The sequence below is a fragment of the Chiloscyllium plagiosum genome, chromosome 35, assembly GCF_004010195.1.
Source record: "Chiloscyllium plagiosum isolate BGI_BamShark_2017 chromosome 35, ASM401019v2, whole genome shotgun sequence".
NCBI lineage: Eukaryota > Metazoa > Chordata > Chondrichthyes > Orectolobiformes > Hemiscylliidae > Chiloscyllium > Chiloscyllium plagiosum.
In genome coordinates this window covers 36,976,454-36,990,078 of record NC_057744.1, presented here as the reverse complement: position 1 = coordinate 36,990,078, position 13,625 = coordinate 36,976,454, and positions in this window count along the sequence as shown.

The following is a 13,625-nucleotide window of genomic DNA, read 5'->3' as shown; positions in this document are numbered from 1 at the left end:
TCCATTCTAATTAATTGTGACTCAATATTCACATTGGCAACAATGTCCTGTTCCTGAGTTAATACTGACGAAAAGTATTCATTCAGTGTCTCCCCAATCTCTTCAGCCTCCACACGCAACTTCCCACTACTATCCTTGACTGGACCTGTTCCTACCCTAGTCATTCTTTTATTCCTGACATACCTATAGAATGGTGAGGTAATGATAAGTGGATAGAGGTAGTGAGTACGGCCTGATTAGTTAATGGGAGGGATGAATCCAGTTGGTAGCCGGAAGGAAGGGTCAGGCAGTGGAATGGAAGGGAAGAGGTGGGGCTGAAAAAGGAGGTGGGGGGTGGGTGGGAAGGTTATCTTTCTGCCTGCTTGTCAATCATGCTTTTGTACCTCTTTACCAGCAATGAGTTGGGAACATAAAGATGAACTGTGAGAGAGTGGGAGGGAAAACCTGTATGGATCTGTTTCTCAAACATCGGAGCAGCTGGTGCGTGCAAAATATTTCCTAAACCATTACTGATATAACACAGCTATCTAAAAAAACCTGGCAAGTCATTTTACATTTAAGGATCATTGATTTTACATATGGACAATGCGTTCTCTGACAAAGGCAAAGCACCTATGGGTGATAGAAATCTGAAACAGAGAATACTGGAGAAACTCAACAGGTCTGGTGACATTAGTGGAGAGAAAAACACTCAACTTTTCAAGCCTGGTATGACTCTTCTTCAGGATATGTTCAGTGACACTGTGCAACTGAGGTTAATGAGAAGATGAGGTCATTGGTAGCGCACACAGTTTCCTGCACTAGTGTACTGAGAATCTTCAATGGCCTCAATTTGTTGAGCTACACCAAACATTCTGAATATTTCTGTCACCAACTGCTGCATGAGTGAGAACTTTAATTTTCATATCAAAGGGAATTTAGTGAATTAGTCAGTCATGAGAATGTAAACATGAATTTATATGGAAAATATTACTCATAATCTTGCACCTTTCTTGAAAATAGCAGCCAGCAGTCCTCAGTCAAGTCAAGGGAGATGGCCTTTAGTCAGAAGCTCCCAGTACAGTAAGGTAAAGGCAGCCTCCAATGCCAGACTAGGGGCTTAGACATGATCAATCAAATACTATGTCTTATTGTGGACTGTTTTCTTCCTGCAATAACAGAGATGCAGGTTTGCAGGCAGATGAAAATGGGTGGCACAACTGTTATCTTTGGTGCAGGTGGTAAGGAGACCTGAGTGAGTGAGTCGGCAAGAGAGAGGGCATACAGAGTCACTGGCGTCAGGGGTTTGGATGGATGGACTGAGTGCGCGAGGGAAGATGTTGCAGACAATAGTGAGTGTGTTAAAGTAATGAATCTTGGTGGGAGTAGCAGAGACAGAGTAAGTTCAAATCAATCATTTGTCCAGTCTTGCATCGCAATCCTTTTTCACCAGGAACCACAATACCCAGCAAGTGTTGGTGGGGAGCCTGCAGCTACAAAGACATGAAGAGAATCATTTGAGTACTGCTGAAAAAATATACTCTGTGTTGAACCTTTTCATTTTTCACTTATTAGGACAATTCACAAGAATACAAATTCGAGGAGAAAATCAACATTTTGTTCACTGCATAAGAGAGGAGTGCTGATTAGGTAACAATAGATTTCGGGTCATCCAAGATGGAGGATGGAGAAAAAAATTGGCTTTAAAAGCTGCTCCTTTTTTGAGGTATTTTCAGTGTTGGATATGATTTCCTCTATTTCTAGCTACTGCGTTATTTTGGAACTTTTGAAAAGAAAAGTGAACAAATGGAGAGGTAAACCTGCACAGCTGTCTGACCCAACTATTTAGTTTCAAGTATCTCTGGACATAGGAGTTTGTCTAAGCAAACAGCGAAATTCACAGCTTACTTTGGAAAAGCTTACATATGGGAGCTCATACCTGGGGAGCAGCTAATTGGCTAGTTTTAAAGTGTAGCCTCACTTTTTTTTGTAAATCTACAATAGTGAGTGGAGTGGGTTCTTTTTAGATTATATGTTCTTATAGACATCTGTCTCTTGATTCAACTTTTTCACAAAGTATAAAACATACGTACTAATTAACATGAAGCAATGTTTTTAGAGCATTAAGACTGTTATTTTCTGGATCTGTAGGTTGTTCAGGTACAAAGATGGCCGTTAGTAGAGTGACATGCTGTTCCTGTTGGAGATATAGGGTGAGTTTCTATGTTACTGATGATTATGTTTGCAGTAAATGTGTTTGGTAGCGAATCATATCAAATTGCATGGATCAGTTAGAATGACAGTTAGAGACAATGAGGAATTTACAGGAGCTAGAGTGTGTGATGGATGGCAATTACAGGAAGGGAGAAAAACTGCAGATACAGTCAGGTAGATGGGTTACCTCCAGGAAAGGTAGGAGAGAGAGGCAGGTAATGCAGGAGTCTCCTGTGGCTATCCCCATCTCAAACAGGTATGCTGTTTTGGAAAAGGTATGTGGTGATGGACCCTCAGGGGAGTGTAGCACTGACTGGTACTGAGATTGGATCTAATGTAATGAGGGGTACATCAGATTTCAAGTGATTGTTTGTGACAGAGAACTCTCTCATCAGAGGCACAGACAGACATTTCTGTGGCCGACAGCGAGACATCAGAATGGTGTCAGGATTCTGGTGCCAGAATGGTGCCAGGATCAAGGATACCTCAGAAATGGTGCAGAATATTCTCAAAAGGAAGAGGGATCAGCAGGAGTTTATTGTACACATTGGAACGAATGACATAGGAAGAGAAAAGGACAAGATTCTGAGGAGAGAATATAGGAAGTTAAGCAGGAATTTAAAAAGGAGGTCCTCAAGGGTAGTAATATCTGGATTACTCCTGGTGCCATGAGCTAATAAGGGTAGAAATAGAAAAGACAAATGGATGGCTGAGGATCTGGTTCAGATGAGAAAGATTCACATTTTTGGATCATTGGAATCTCTTCTGAGTAGAAGTGACCTGTATGAGAAAGACAAGTAATTACAGCTGTACTTGGAGACAATATACCTTTGAATACGTCCAGGGAAGGGATTTGATTGGAACTGAGGAATACGAAAGGGATCATCACCTTTTTGTGATTGTACTACAGACACTCCAATATTCAGCTGGAAATTGAGAAATTCTGTTAGTTCTATTAATTTTAAAATAGTGATGGACAAGGATAGACTGGATCTAAAAGTTAAATTTCTAAATTGGAGGAAGGTCAATTTTGAGATTATTGGGCAAAAACTTTCAAAAATTGATGGGGGCAGATGTTCGCAGGTAAAGCGACGACTGAATAATGGGAAGCCTTCAAAAATGAGATAACTAGACTGTAGAGGCAGAATGTTCCTGTTAGGGTGAAGGGCAAGGCTGGTAGATGTAGGGAATGCTGGATGACTAGAGAAATTGAGGTGTTGGTCAAGAATAAGAAGGAAGCATATGTCAGGTATACATAGCAAAGATCTAATGAACCCCGAGAAGAATATAGAGGCAGTAGGAGTACTTTAAGAAGGAAATCAGGAGGGCAGAAAGGAGACATGAGATAGCTTTCGCAAATAGGGTTAAGGAGAATCCAAAGGGATTCCACAAATACATTGAAGACAAAGGGTATGGAAGATATAGAATGTGGGGAAATAAATAGTGACATCCTGAAAAATATCCATATTGCAGAGGAGGAGGTGCTGGGCGTCTTAAAATGCATAAAGGTGGATATGTGCCCAGGACCTGATCAGGTGTACCCTAGAACTCTGTGGGAAACAAAGGAAAGTGATTGCTGGGCCTTTTGCTGAGATATTTGTTTCATCGGTAGCCACAGGTGAGGTGCTAGAAGACTGGAGGTTGGCTAACATGTTGCTACTATTTAAGAAAGATGGTAAGGAAAAGCCAGGGAACTACAGACTGGTGAGCCTTATATCATGATGGGCAAGTTGTTGGAGGGAATCCTGAGGGGCTGGATTTATATGCATTTGAAAAGGAAAGGACTGATTAGGGATAGTCAACATGGCTTTGCACGTGGGAAATCGTGTCTTACAAACTTGATTGAGGTTTTTGAAGAAGTAACAAGGAGGATTGATGAGGGAAGAGTGGTGGACGTGATCTATGTGGATTTCAGTAAGGTGTTTGACAAGGTTTCTCATGATAGACTGGATGACAAGATTAGATCTCACGGAGCACACAGAGAACTAGCCATTTAGATGCAGAACTGGCTTGAAGGTAAAAAATAGAGGGTGGTGGTGGAGGGTTGCTTTTCAAACTGAAGGCCTGTGACCAGCAGTGTGCCATAAGGATCGGTGCTGGGTTCATTGCTTTTTATCATTTATATAAATTATTTGAATGCAAACATAGGAGGTATAGTTAGATGATATCAAAATTGGAGGTGTAGTGGACAGTGAAGAAGGTTACCTCAAAATACAAAGGGACTTTGATCAGATAGGCCAATGGATTGAGGACTGGCAGATGGAATTTAATGTGGACAAATGTGAGGTGCTGTATTTTGGAAAGGCAAATCAGGGCAGGACTTATACACTTCATGGTTAAGCCCTAGGGAGTGTTGCTGAACAAAGAGACCTTGAAATGCAAGTTCATAGTTCCTTTAAAGTCGCAGTTGGATGGGATAGTGAAGAAGGAGTTTGGTATAGAAACATAGAAACATAGAAAATAGGTATAGGAGTAGACCATTCGGCCCTCTGAGTCTGCATCACCATTCAAAGTGATCATGGCTGATCATGCAATTTCAGTATCTCGTGCCCATCCTTTCCCCAGATTCATTGATCCTTTTAGCCACAAGGGTCATATCCAGCTCAACTTTGAATACATCTAACAAATTGGCCCAAACAACTTCCTGTGGGAGAGAATTTCACAGGTTCACAACTCTCTGAGAGAAGAATGCTTCCTCATCTCAGTCCTGAATGGCTTACCCCTTACTCTTAGACTGGGACCAATTGTTCTGGACTTCCCCAACATTGGGAACATTCTTCCCTCATCTAGCCTGTCCAGTCTCATCAGGATTTTATATGCTTCTATGAGAGCACCCCTCATTCTTCTACATTGCAGCAGATACAAGCCCAGTCGATCCAATCTTTCCTCATATATCAGTCCTGCTGTTCCCGGAATCAGTCTGGTGAACCTTCACTGGACTCCCTCAATAGCAAGAATGTCCTTCCTCAAACTAGGAGACCAAAAATGCACACAGTACTAAGATGTGGCCTCACCAAGGCCGTGTATAACTGCAGTAAGACATCCCTACTCTGAAACTCAAATCCTCTTGCTAAGAAGCAGAACATGCTATTAACCTTCCTCACTGCCTGCTACACCTGCATGCCAGCCTTCAGTGACTGTTCCACCATGACATTCAGGTCATGTTGCATCTCACCTTTTCCTAAACTGCCACCATTCAGATAATAATATGTCTTCCTGTTTTTGTGACCAAAGTGGATAACCTCCACACTGTCAGTCGCCTGAGGCGGGAATTGAACTCGGGTCTCTGGCGCTGTGAGGCAGCAGTGCTAACCACTGTGCCACCGTGCCGCCCACAGAATGCTCACCCTTATCTTTTGCACTGATGTGCTGGGCTCTTGCATCATTGAGAATGGGGATATTTGTGGAGGTCCTCCTCCATTGAGTTATTTAGTTGTCCACCACCAATCATGATTGGATGTGGCAGGACTGAAGAGCTTATATCTGATGTGTTGTTTGTGGAATTGCTGCTTATCTGTTTGGCATGCAAGGGGTCCTATTTGGTAGCTTCAACAGATTAACACCTCATTTGTAGGTTTGCCTGGTGCCAGTCCTGACATGCTCTCCTGCACTCTCCATTGAACCATGGTCGATCCCCTGGCTTGATGGTAGTGGTTGAATGGAGATACATCAAACCATGACATTGTATTGGAATACACTTCAGCACCTTATGGATGCCCAGTCTTTAATTGCTAGATCTGTTTAGTCTGTCCCATTTAACACGATAGTACCACGTAACATGATAGAGGGTATTCTCAATATCTCAGAAAAAATCTTGCCTTCAGCATATTATTTGTGTATATTGATTGCCCAGGCTATCCCAACAGCCTTGATGAGATCTCAGAAAAGTGGCAGGTGATTTTCCCACCAGCCCAACACAAAATCATAGGGATGGCTGATGGGTCAGGGAGCAGAAGCAACATTCAAGGCTAACTATACCAACCATACTTTCTCCCAGCTCATCAACGTCACAGATGGTGAGTGAGCCATCAGTCCAAGAAGTTTGGCTTCGCTACTATACCTTCAAAGGGATTGACAATGCATACTGATTGATGGGATAAAGTCACATTGATGGGTCTGAATATGATGCGCTGAAGATTGTGGCCCAAGTGTGTCAGTCAAAAGGAAGATCTCTTGACATTGCCTCTCAGATGCAGCATTGAATCCAGACTTTGGTGAGGGAGGTTGGTTTTGGCGAAGTGAATGAGGCTGAGGTGGTGAAATTGCTTGAATCTCGCAAAGAGGAATTAGCTACGGTAAAAAGTATGCAGCTCAAGAACCAATAAGCTGAAGCGATACAACGTTGAAGCATGACCATCCACTTGTGTTTTGATAAAGAACCAACTGGCAAGAGCTTACCAGATCATGGATGAGTTGATGTAAATCATCAAGGAGAATAACACAAAGAATGCAGTGTCAGAGTAGAGAGAGAGATCAAAAATACCATTTACTGTTACAAGGTGATTGCCCAGTTAGGGCACAAAAGGATCTGATCAACAGACCTTGGGTACATCTTTCAAGGCTGTTGATGACTCTGGGCCTTCATCAGATTAACTCTACCTGGACCTTGCTGTTGCTAACTGTATTCTATTCAGTTGTATCTTCAAGAGATCTTCAAAATTCAGTAACAAGAATGACAGTGCAACCACAAAATCTCTCTCTCTCAAAGCCACAATGCCCAGTGGCAGGGGGTCTGGATTACTTAAAGCGACATCTGCTGACATTTTTCACTTAATTCACTTATGGGATATGGGTGTGACTGGCTGGTCAGGATTCATTGCCTGGCTCTACTTGTCCTTGAGCAGGTATTGATGAGCTGCCTTCTTGAATTGCTGTAGTCTATGTGCTGTAGGTAGACCCACATTGTCATTTAGGGATGGAATGTGGCATGTTCCAAAGTGTCAAGTATCTCTGGAAACTCATGCAGATTATTCAAAATAGGAATATGTTGATTTGGGAAGGCACCAACTCAGAGTGACAGTGACCTCCCAAGCAACACCTGGCCACATATGGCAACTTGCATGTTGTATGTTGGATTTATTAACTAACTCAGAACCCATCAGCTGGAAAGGGAATGTGTCATCCTTGAGCAAGGAACTTCTTTAGAGAGACTGGTGAATGTTGTCCAGCTTGAATTTCTACAGTAATTTTATTACATTCATCGGTTTATTTCCAATTGCAAGTTATTTCAGCTCAGAAAGCACAGTGCTGCACATACATGGCTGAGTATTTCAAATTGCACATAGTTTTGTTTGGACCAATATTGCTCCTGGGAAACTAACTGTGGCTTTAACATTGGTTGCTATGGAAAATCACATTTTGCTCAAAATCTTTTCACTTAAATCACAATTTTCAGGAAAACAACCTCAAATGCAAGTGAGGCTACCCTATATAAAAATAGGGAGATTAATCTCTGGTTATGTAGCGCACCGGTGAGATAACATCGGGAGCATTGTGTGCAGTGGTGGTCTCCTTATTTAAGGACAGATGTAAATTTATTGAAAGTTACTCGGAGTGGGTTTACTAGACTAATACCTGCAATTGGTGAGTTGTTTTAGTTGATATCAAAGCTGAAGATGAGGAGAGCTGACAAGACGGAGCCCAAAATGAGGTGCAGCTATGGACAGAACATCCACGAGAGGGAGTAGCTGTAGATGGAGCACATACATGCAAATACAAGGGAGTTATTCTCAGGTTTGGCTGAGGATCCCATAACAGTCCATCATTGACTGAGGTCAGCTCCTGAGGAAGACTCCATCCCACAAAATGATTGATAAGTTACACTGGCAATTTTAACTGTCACTGATCATAGTTCCTATTTGACTGCAAACATGACCAGGTGCAACCTGTGACTGGTGCAGAACCAGGTTTCAACGTCCCACAGAAGATACGGGCAACCCTCAACCTCTTGATGATGGCCCAAGGAAGATGAGGCCCACCCATTCCACCAGTCGAAAATGAGGAACAACTCAAATTGTAACTGTGGTCATCCCAGTTGGACAATATTCCACAGACAGAGCTTCTATCCTGAGAGAGCCTGTTGTGGTGGCAATACAGCCATTCACAACACATCAGATACAACCAAAGAATTGTCATGGAGTTATAACTGTATCTCCAGTTACATGAAATATGCACATCATGATTATGAGCCAGAATATAGTATTGGCAGTAGACCAGAGGAATATCAATACTGATGTGTAACAAAGTGGAAAAAGAACCAACTTCACTGTTTGTACAAATGGTAAAGTTGCTGTCCTCATATGACCCACGATATAATCTTATGGGAGCAACAACAAAATTGAAGCACTTCTTGAGAAACATCAGAAAACGTAACAGTTGAATAGGATCAATAAGAAATCTCTTTATTTTGCCTCAAGGGAAAGAATTTCTAATCTGCTTTATCATGAAATATTTAATGTTTCACCAAACTGAAAATGTTAGAGTGACATTGAAGCAATGGAAAATGATATAAAAACTGCTGTCTTTGACCCTCATGATGAACTCTTCAGAGTGTGAACATACATTGAGGACATGATGGTAATGTAAATTTTGATCCAGAGGATTTTGAGAGAGGCAGTGAAGTTGCACAGAATCAGTGGTAGAAATCAAACGCCCCAAAATTTTCAATCTTATTGAAGTAGAGTCAAGCCGGGTAAAGGAAATCCAATGAAAATAAATTAATTGTGAAAAGAAATATTTTTGACAAATATGATTCATATGTTTAACCATTTTAAGTGAGTTTAGGCATTTTTGTTATACATTTTTTTGTATTAAAATTGTTATTCAACATAGCTTTGGAAACGAAAATAGTGAAGTAACTTGCTGAAGGAGATAAAAATGCTTTGATTCGCTGTACTCTTACCTCTCTTATTTTGGTTGGTATTCTTCTGGGGTGTGTTATTGATTACTTTATGTTACAATCCCAGCTAGCTTTACTATTGTAGAGGTCAGATCACAGATTGAAAGCTGGTTTGATTGATCTTTTTTTTATTTCACATAGTGCTCTCTCACTGATATGCAAGCTCACAATGAAGGCAATAACAGCATCTCTTCTTCCTCAGGTGGCTTAGGAGGTTTGGCATGTCCATAAGGACCCACACCAACATTTACAGATGCACCATGGAAAACATTCCATCCTGGTGCAAACAGCCTGGTATGGCAACTGCTCTGTCCAGAACAGAAAGTTGTGTGCATAGCCCAGACTAGCACAAAAGCCAACCTCCCATCCATAACATTTCTCATTGCTGCGGAAAGACTACCAACATCACCCTGGTAAGGCTCTCTTCCAACCTCTTCTGTCAGGCAGAAAACACGGAAGCTTGAACAGATGCACCAACAGGTCCAAGAACAGCTTCTTCCCTGCTGTTATTAGACTGCTGAATGGACCTCTTTAACTTCAAATAACATTGATCTTGCTTTGTACAACTCCTGTGCAGTCATACCTAGTATGCCTCACTTTGTCTAAGCTCCCCATGATCTGTGTGTCCTTGCTTGCTATGATCTGCCTGTACTGCTCGCAAAACAAATCAAATCAATTCTGCAGATTTCATCTTAACAATAAAAGTACACCACTGAGAAGAAAAGAAGATAAAATAGAATAAAATTATTGCATATAACACAAGTTAAACAGTTAAATTACAGTAAAAATACAATTTCATCTATCCCACCACCATCACTTTAGGGACTCTATTGTGTCTCTAGAGGGACTCTAACACTAGAAAGAGTTCATTTTCACATCCTATCATTTTAACTTGTTTCTTTCAATTCCTCATCTTGAGAACTTAAAAGCCTCTTCCTTGATTAACTATACAAAACAGTTTAGACTTTCTTAGCTTTGAATAATCTCTTTTGGTTTCTAACCCAAATGCTTGTAGTCTGGAACTTTCAAATAAACGGCTAATGCTATTTCCTGCCAGTTATAAACCATTTCCTTTCTTCAGCAGAAACAGCAGCCTCTACAATCTGAAATCAAAGCTTTCCAAACTATCAACATTTCCTCTTACAAAAAAAACTGATCCTTTTAAACAAAAAGTAAGTGAATGTTTCTAAATGTTTGCTCTGTCTACTCATAAAATTCTCCCAATACAAACAGCTGCCATGATCATTCCAGGGACTCTCTCTCGCTCATATTGATTTAAAAAAATCAGAGATCCAGGAACACAGTCAGGTTAATCATTGAAGCCCTCCACATACATAGACTAAAATTCACATGGACTACTTTAACACTGAAACTCTAAATATCTTATAAATCATGCACGTTACATCACAAATATTTAAAAACATTTTCTTTGTGATTTTTTAAAGGTTCATCGCTTGGCTCTATTGGCTTGTGACAGGTTGCTTAAAATAAATTGTATGATCAAGCTCGAAGGTCACTTGTTTCATTCATCTGTTTGCTATACCTCATTAAAAACATTGTGATACAATCATGGCATTGTAACCCAAAGATCAGGTGGGTTTGCATCAATTGTAATGAAAAGGTATCTAAGTTTCAAACCTGAAATCAATTTGTCTCAAACTTGTTGACTTACAGTTTTGACCTTCTTCTGGCACAGTGGTAATGTTCCTACCCCCAGATCAGGAGGCCTAGGTTCAAGTCCCACCTGTACCAGAGATACATAATAACATCTCTAAATAGGTTAACTTACAGTTTTAACAGAGTTGGGATGGATTGGGGGCAATCAACTAATTGCCATGAGTTGGTCACTAACTTAAACATTTTAATGAAGCCATGTGCCTCACATATTAGTTTCAATTTAAAGATTGCTGTGGCCAACCAGTTTTCTGATCTCAGAAATGTGAAGTACTAAAGGGAACGAAGATACTCAATGGATGTGATAAAAGTCTTTACAGCTTATGGGCCAGTAGGAGAAGGAATGCTTCTTGCCTTTATCTTGAAGCTCATCTTCTTCCCTCCCCATGAGGGAAGAAGATGAGACCTCCTGCCCTGTGACCTATAAACTCTGAGCAGTAATGCCCCACATCACAGTCTCCCATTCTATACCCACCCTGATTCTCTCAACCGTTACTTTAGGAACAGACTACTTATGTATCCCTGGGGTTAAGACCTTTATACCATATTCCCCATCTGATAGGAAGATATGCCTGTCAATCTGACAGCTGTCCAGATTGAGGAACCTGTTGAAATGGAGTGGAATGCAAACTTTGGATCAGAGCCTCCCTTCTCTGCCTGGAAATCCCTCCTCAGTAAAGATTGGTATCAATGTGTGTTATTTCAGGGTCCTCAAAGAGAATTGAACATGGATTTTTGCATACAGGTCGGTCCTTGTTGCTCTATAAGTACTCCATTGCCCCTCCCCCCAATATAAGGTTATTATGATTATATTTTGGAGGCTGATCTAGCACCTCCTGAATGTTTGCCGTTGTTTGTTGTTTGGCCAATGTGGACTTGCAATCCAGCATCACCTCACTCTTAACATTTCTCCTCCTTGTTTTTAAATCCCTCCATGGCCTTATAGCTACCTATTGTTGTAACCTCATTCAGCTCCACAACTCTCTGAGATGATGAATTCCTAAAATCCTGCCTTTTTGAGCATTCCCAATTTTAATCATGACATCAGCAGCAGCTCTGTCTTTAGCTACATGGGTCTTAAGCTCTTGAATTCCTGACTCGAGCTATCTGCCAGATAACCTATTTTTCCTCCTTTAAGATGGTCCTTCTGTGAGAAAAAGCCTTGACCCAATGATACTGAGGGCCATTCTTCATAGACCCCTTCTAACCCAATTGATATTTGAATCTGTTCATGGGATGTGGGTGTCACTAGCTGGGTCAGCATTTATTGCCCATCCCAAGTCGACATTGAGAAAGTGGTTGTGAGCTGCCTTCTTGAACCGCTGCAGTCCATGTTGTAGACCGACAATGCCACTGGGGAGGAAGTTCCAGGATTTTGACCCAGTAACACTGAAGGAATGGTGATATTTTTCCACTGTCAGGATGGTAAATGGATTAGAGAGGGAATTTAGAGTTTGGAATAGTTTTCTCACGTACCTGCTGTACTGCAAACCTACTTCACACAAAGTAAATAAGTTAAAATATTAACTGTCACTTTAAATTATTTTGATATGTATATACTTGGTTGAAATTAAAGTACTGGGCCTCTATGTAAGTGTTGACTATTGTATTCATTTGACAGCTTAATCTGTGGAACCTTCATGCATACTTTGGTTGTCCTCAGTCTCCATTATTCAGAGTAGATTATATGCTCAGTATTTGCCATTTTAATGGAATCAAATATGTCATATACAATTGTTCTGACCAAGGCTTTATCCTTGCTTTGCTTGCATGGTTCATAAAATTGACCAAAATTTTCGGAATTAGCACACCAAATTAGCCCATTCTCCTTCTCTCTATGCTTCTGAAAGCACCATTGTTGTGAATGGTGAATGAATAAATATAAATGAAAGCTGATAATGACCCAGTGGACACTGCCAGCTCATGGACTTAAAAAGTGGAGAGAGATTTTCAGTCAGAGAGGCAGTGGACAACAGCCAATGATTCACTTCACTTCCTCCTTCCCATGATTCTGAGTCACTGTATGAGAAATATTAGGAAGACAGAAGCATAACTTTTCTGATTGAGCTTGCTAGCTCATCAGTCTCACATTGTATTACTATTGGCAACTAAAATTAGTTTGGAACATTTCTTGGAACTGTTCCCATTTTGCTCCTGTTACCTTTTCTTAAGTTCCACCATAACCTTCGCTGGCTGACCTTGCTTGATTTTTGGGAGGGGTCAGCTTTATTTACACTATGTGATGAACTCCTGAGGACTGGTTCTAGCAGTAATCCTGTGGAGCACTTGCACACCAGTCTGGTACAATTAGGGATTTGTCCTTTCACAGATAGGGGTAATATGATGGAAACAGCTGCAGAGGAGGTGATGGCATTGTGGTAAAGCCTTAGGACTAACAATCCAGCACCTCATGCTAACGTTCGGGGGGACATAGGTTTGAATTTCACTGCAATGATAACGTTTGAATTAATTTAAAATGTCTCCTAATGGTAGCCATGCAACCCCTGTTAATTACTGTAATACCTTTTAGGGTAAGAAATCTGTGATCCTTAACTGGTTTGGCCTCCATATGACTCCAGACCCACAACAATGTGATTGACACTTAACCAGCCTCTGGACAATGTCTGAACTAGCAATACTGATATCCCATGGAGAACTATAAAAAAAACTCAAAGGTCATGATTATTTCTAAAGTATATTTCATTGTTTGCAAATGCAGGTTGACTAACAAGGAGTTTGGGAAGAACGTGTAAGGGCTAGAAACCTAAAAATGAGTAAAAGAGACAAAGGTTCAGAGATTGTCTGGTGTCTGACTGAGGTACAGCGTACTCTGAACACACTTAGTGATGTCAGTGCCAGC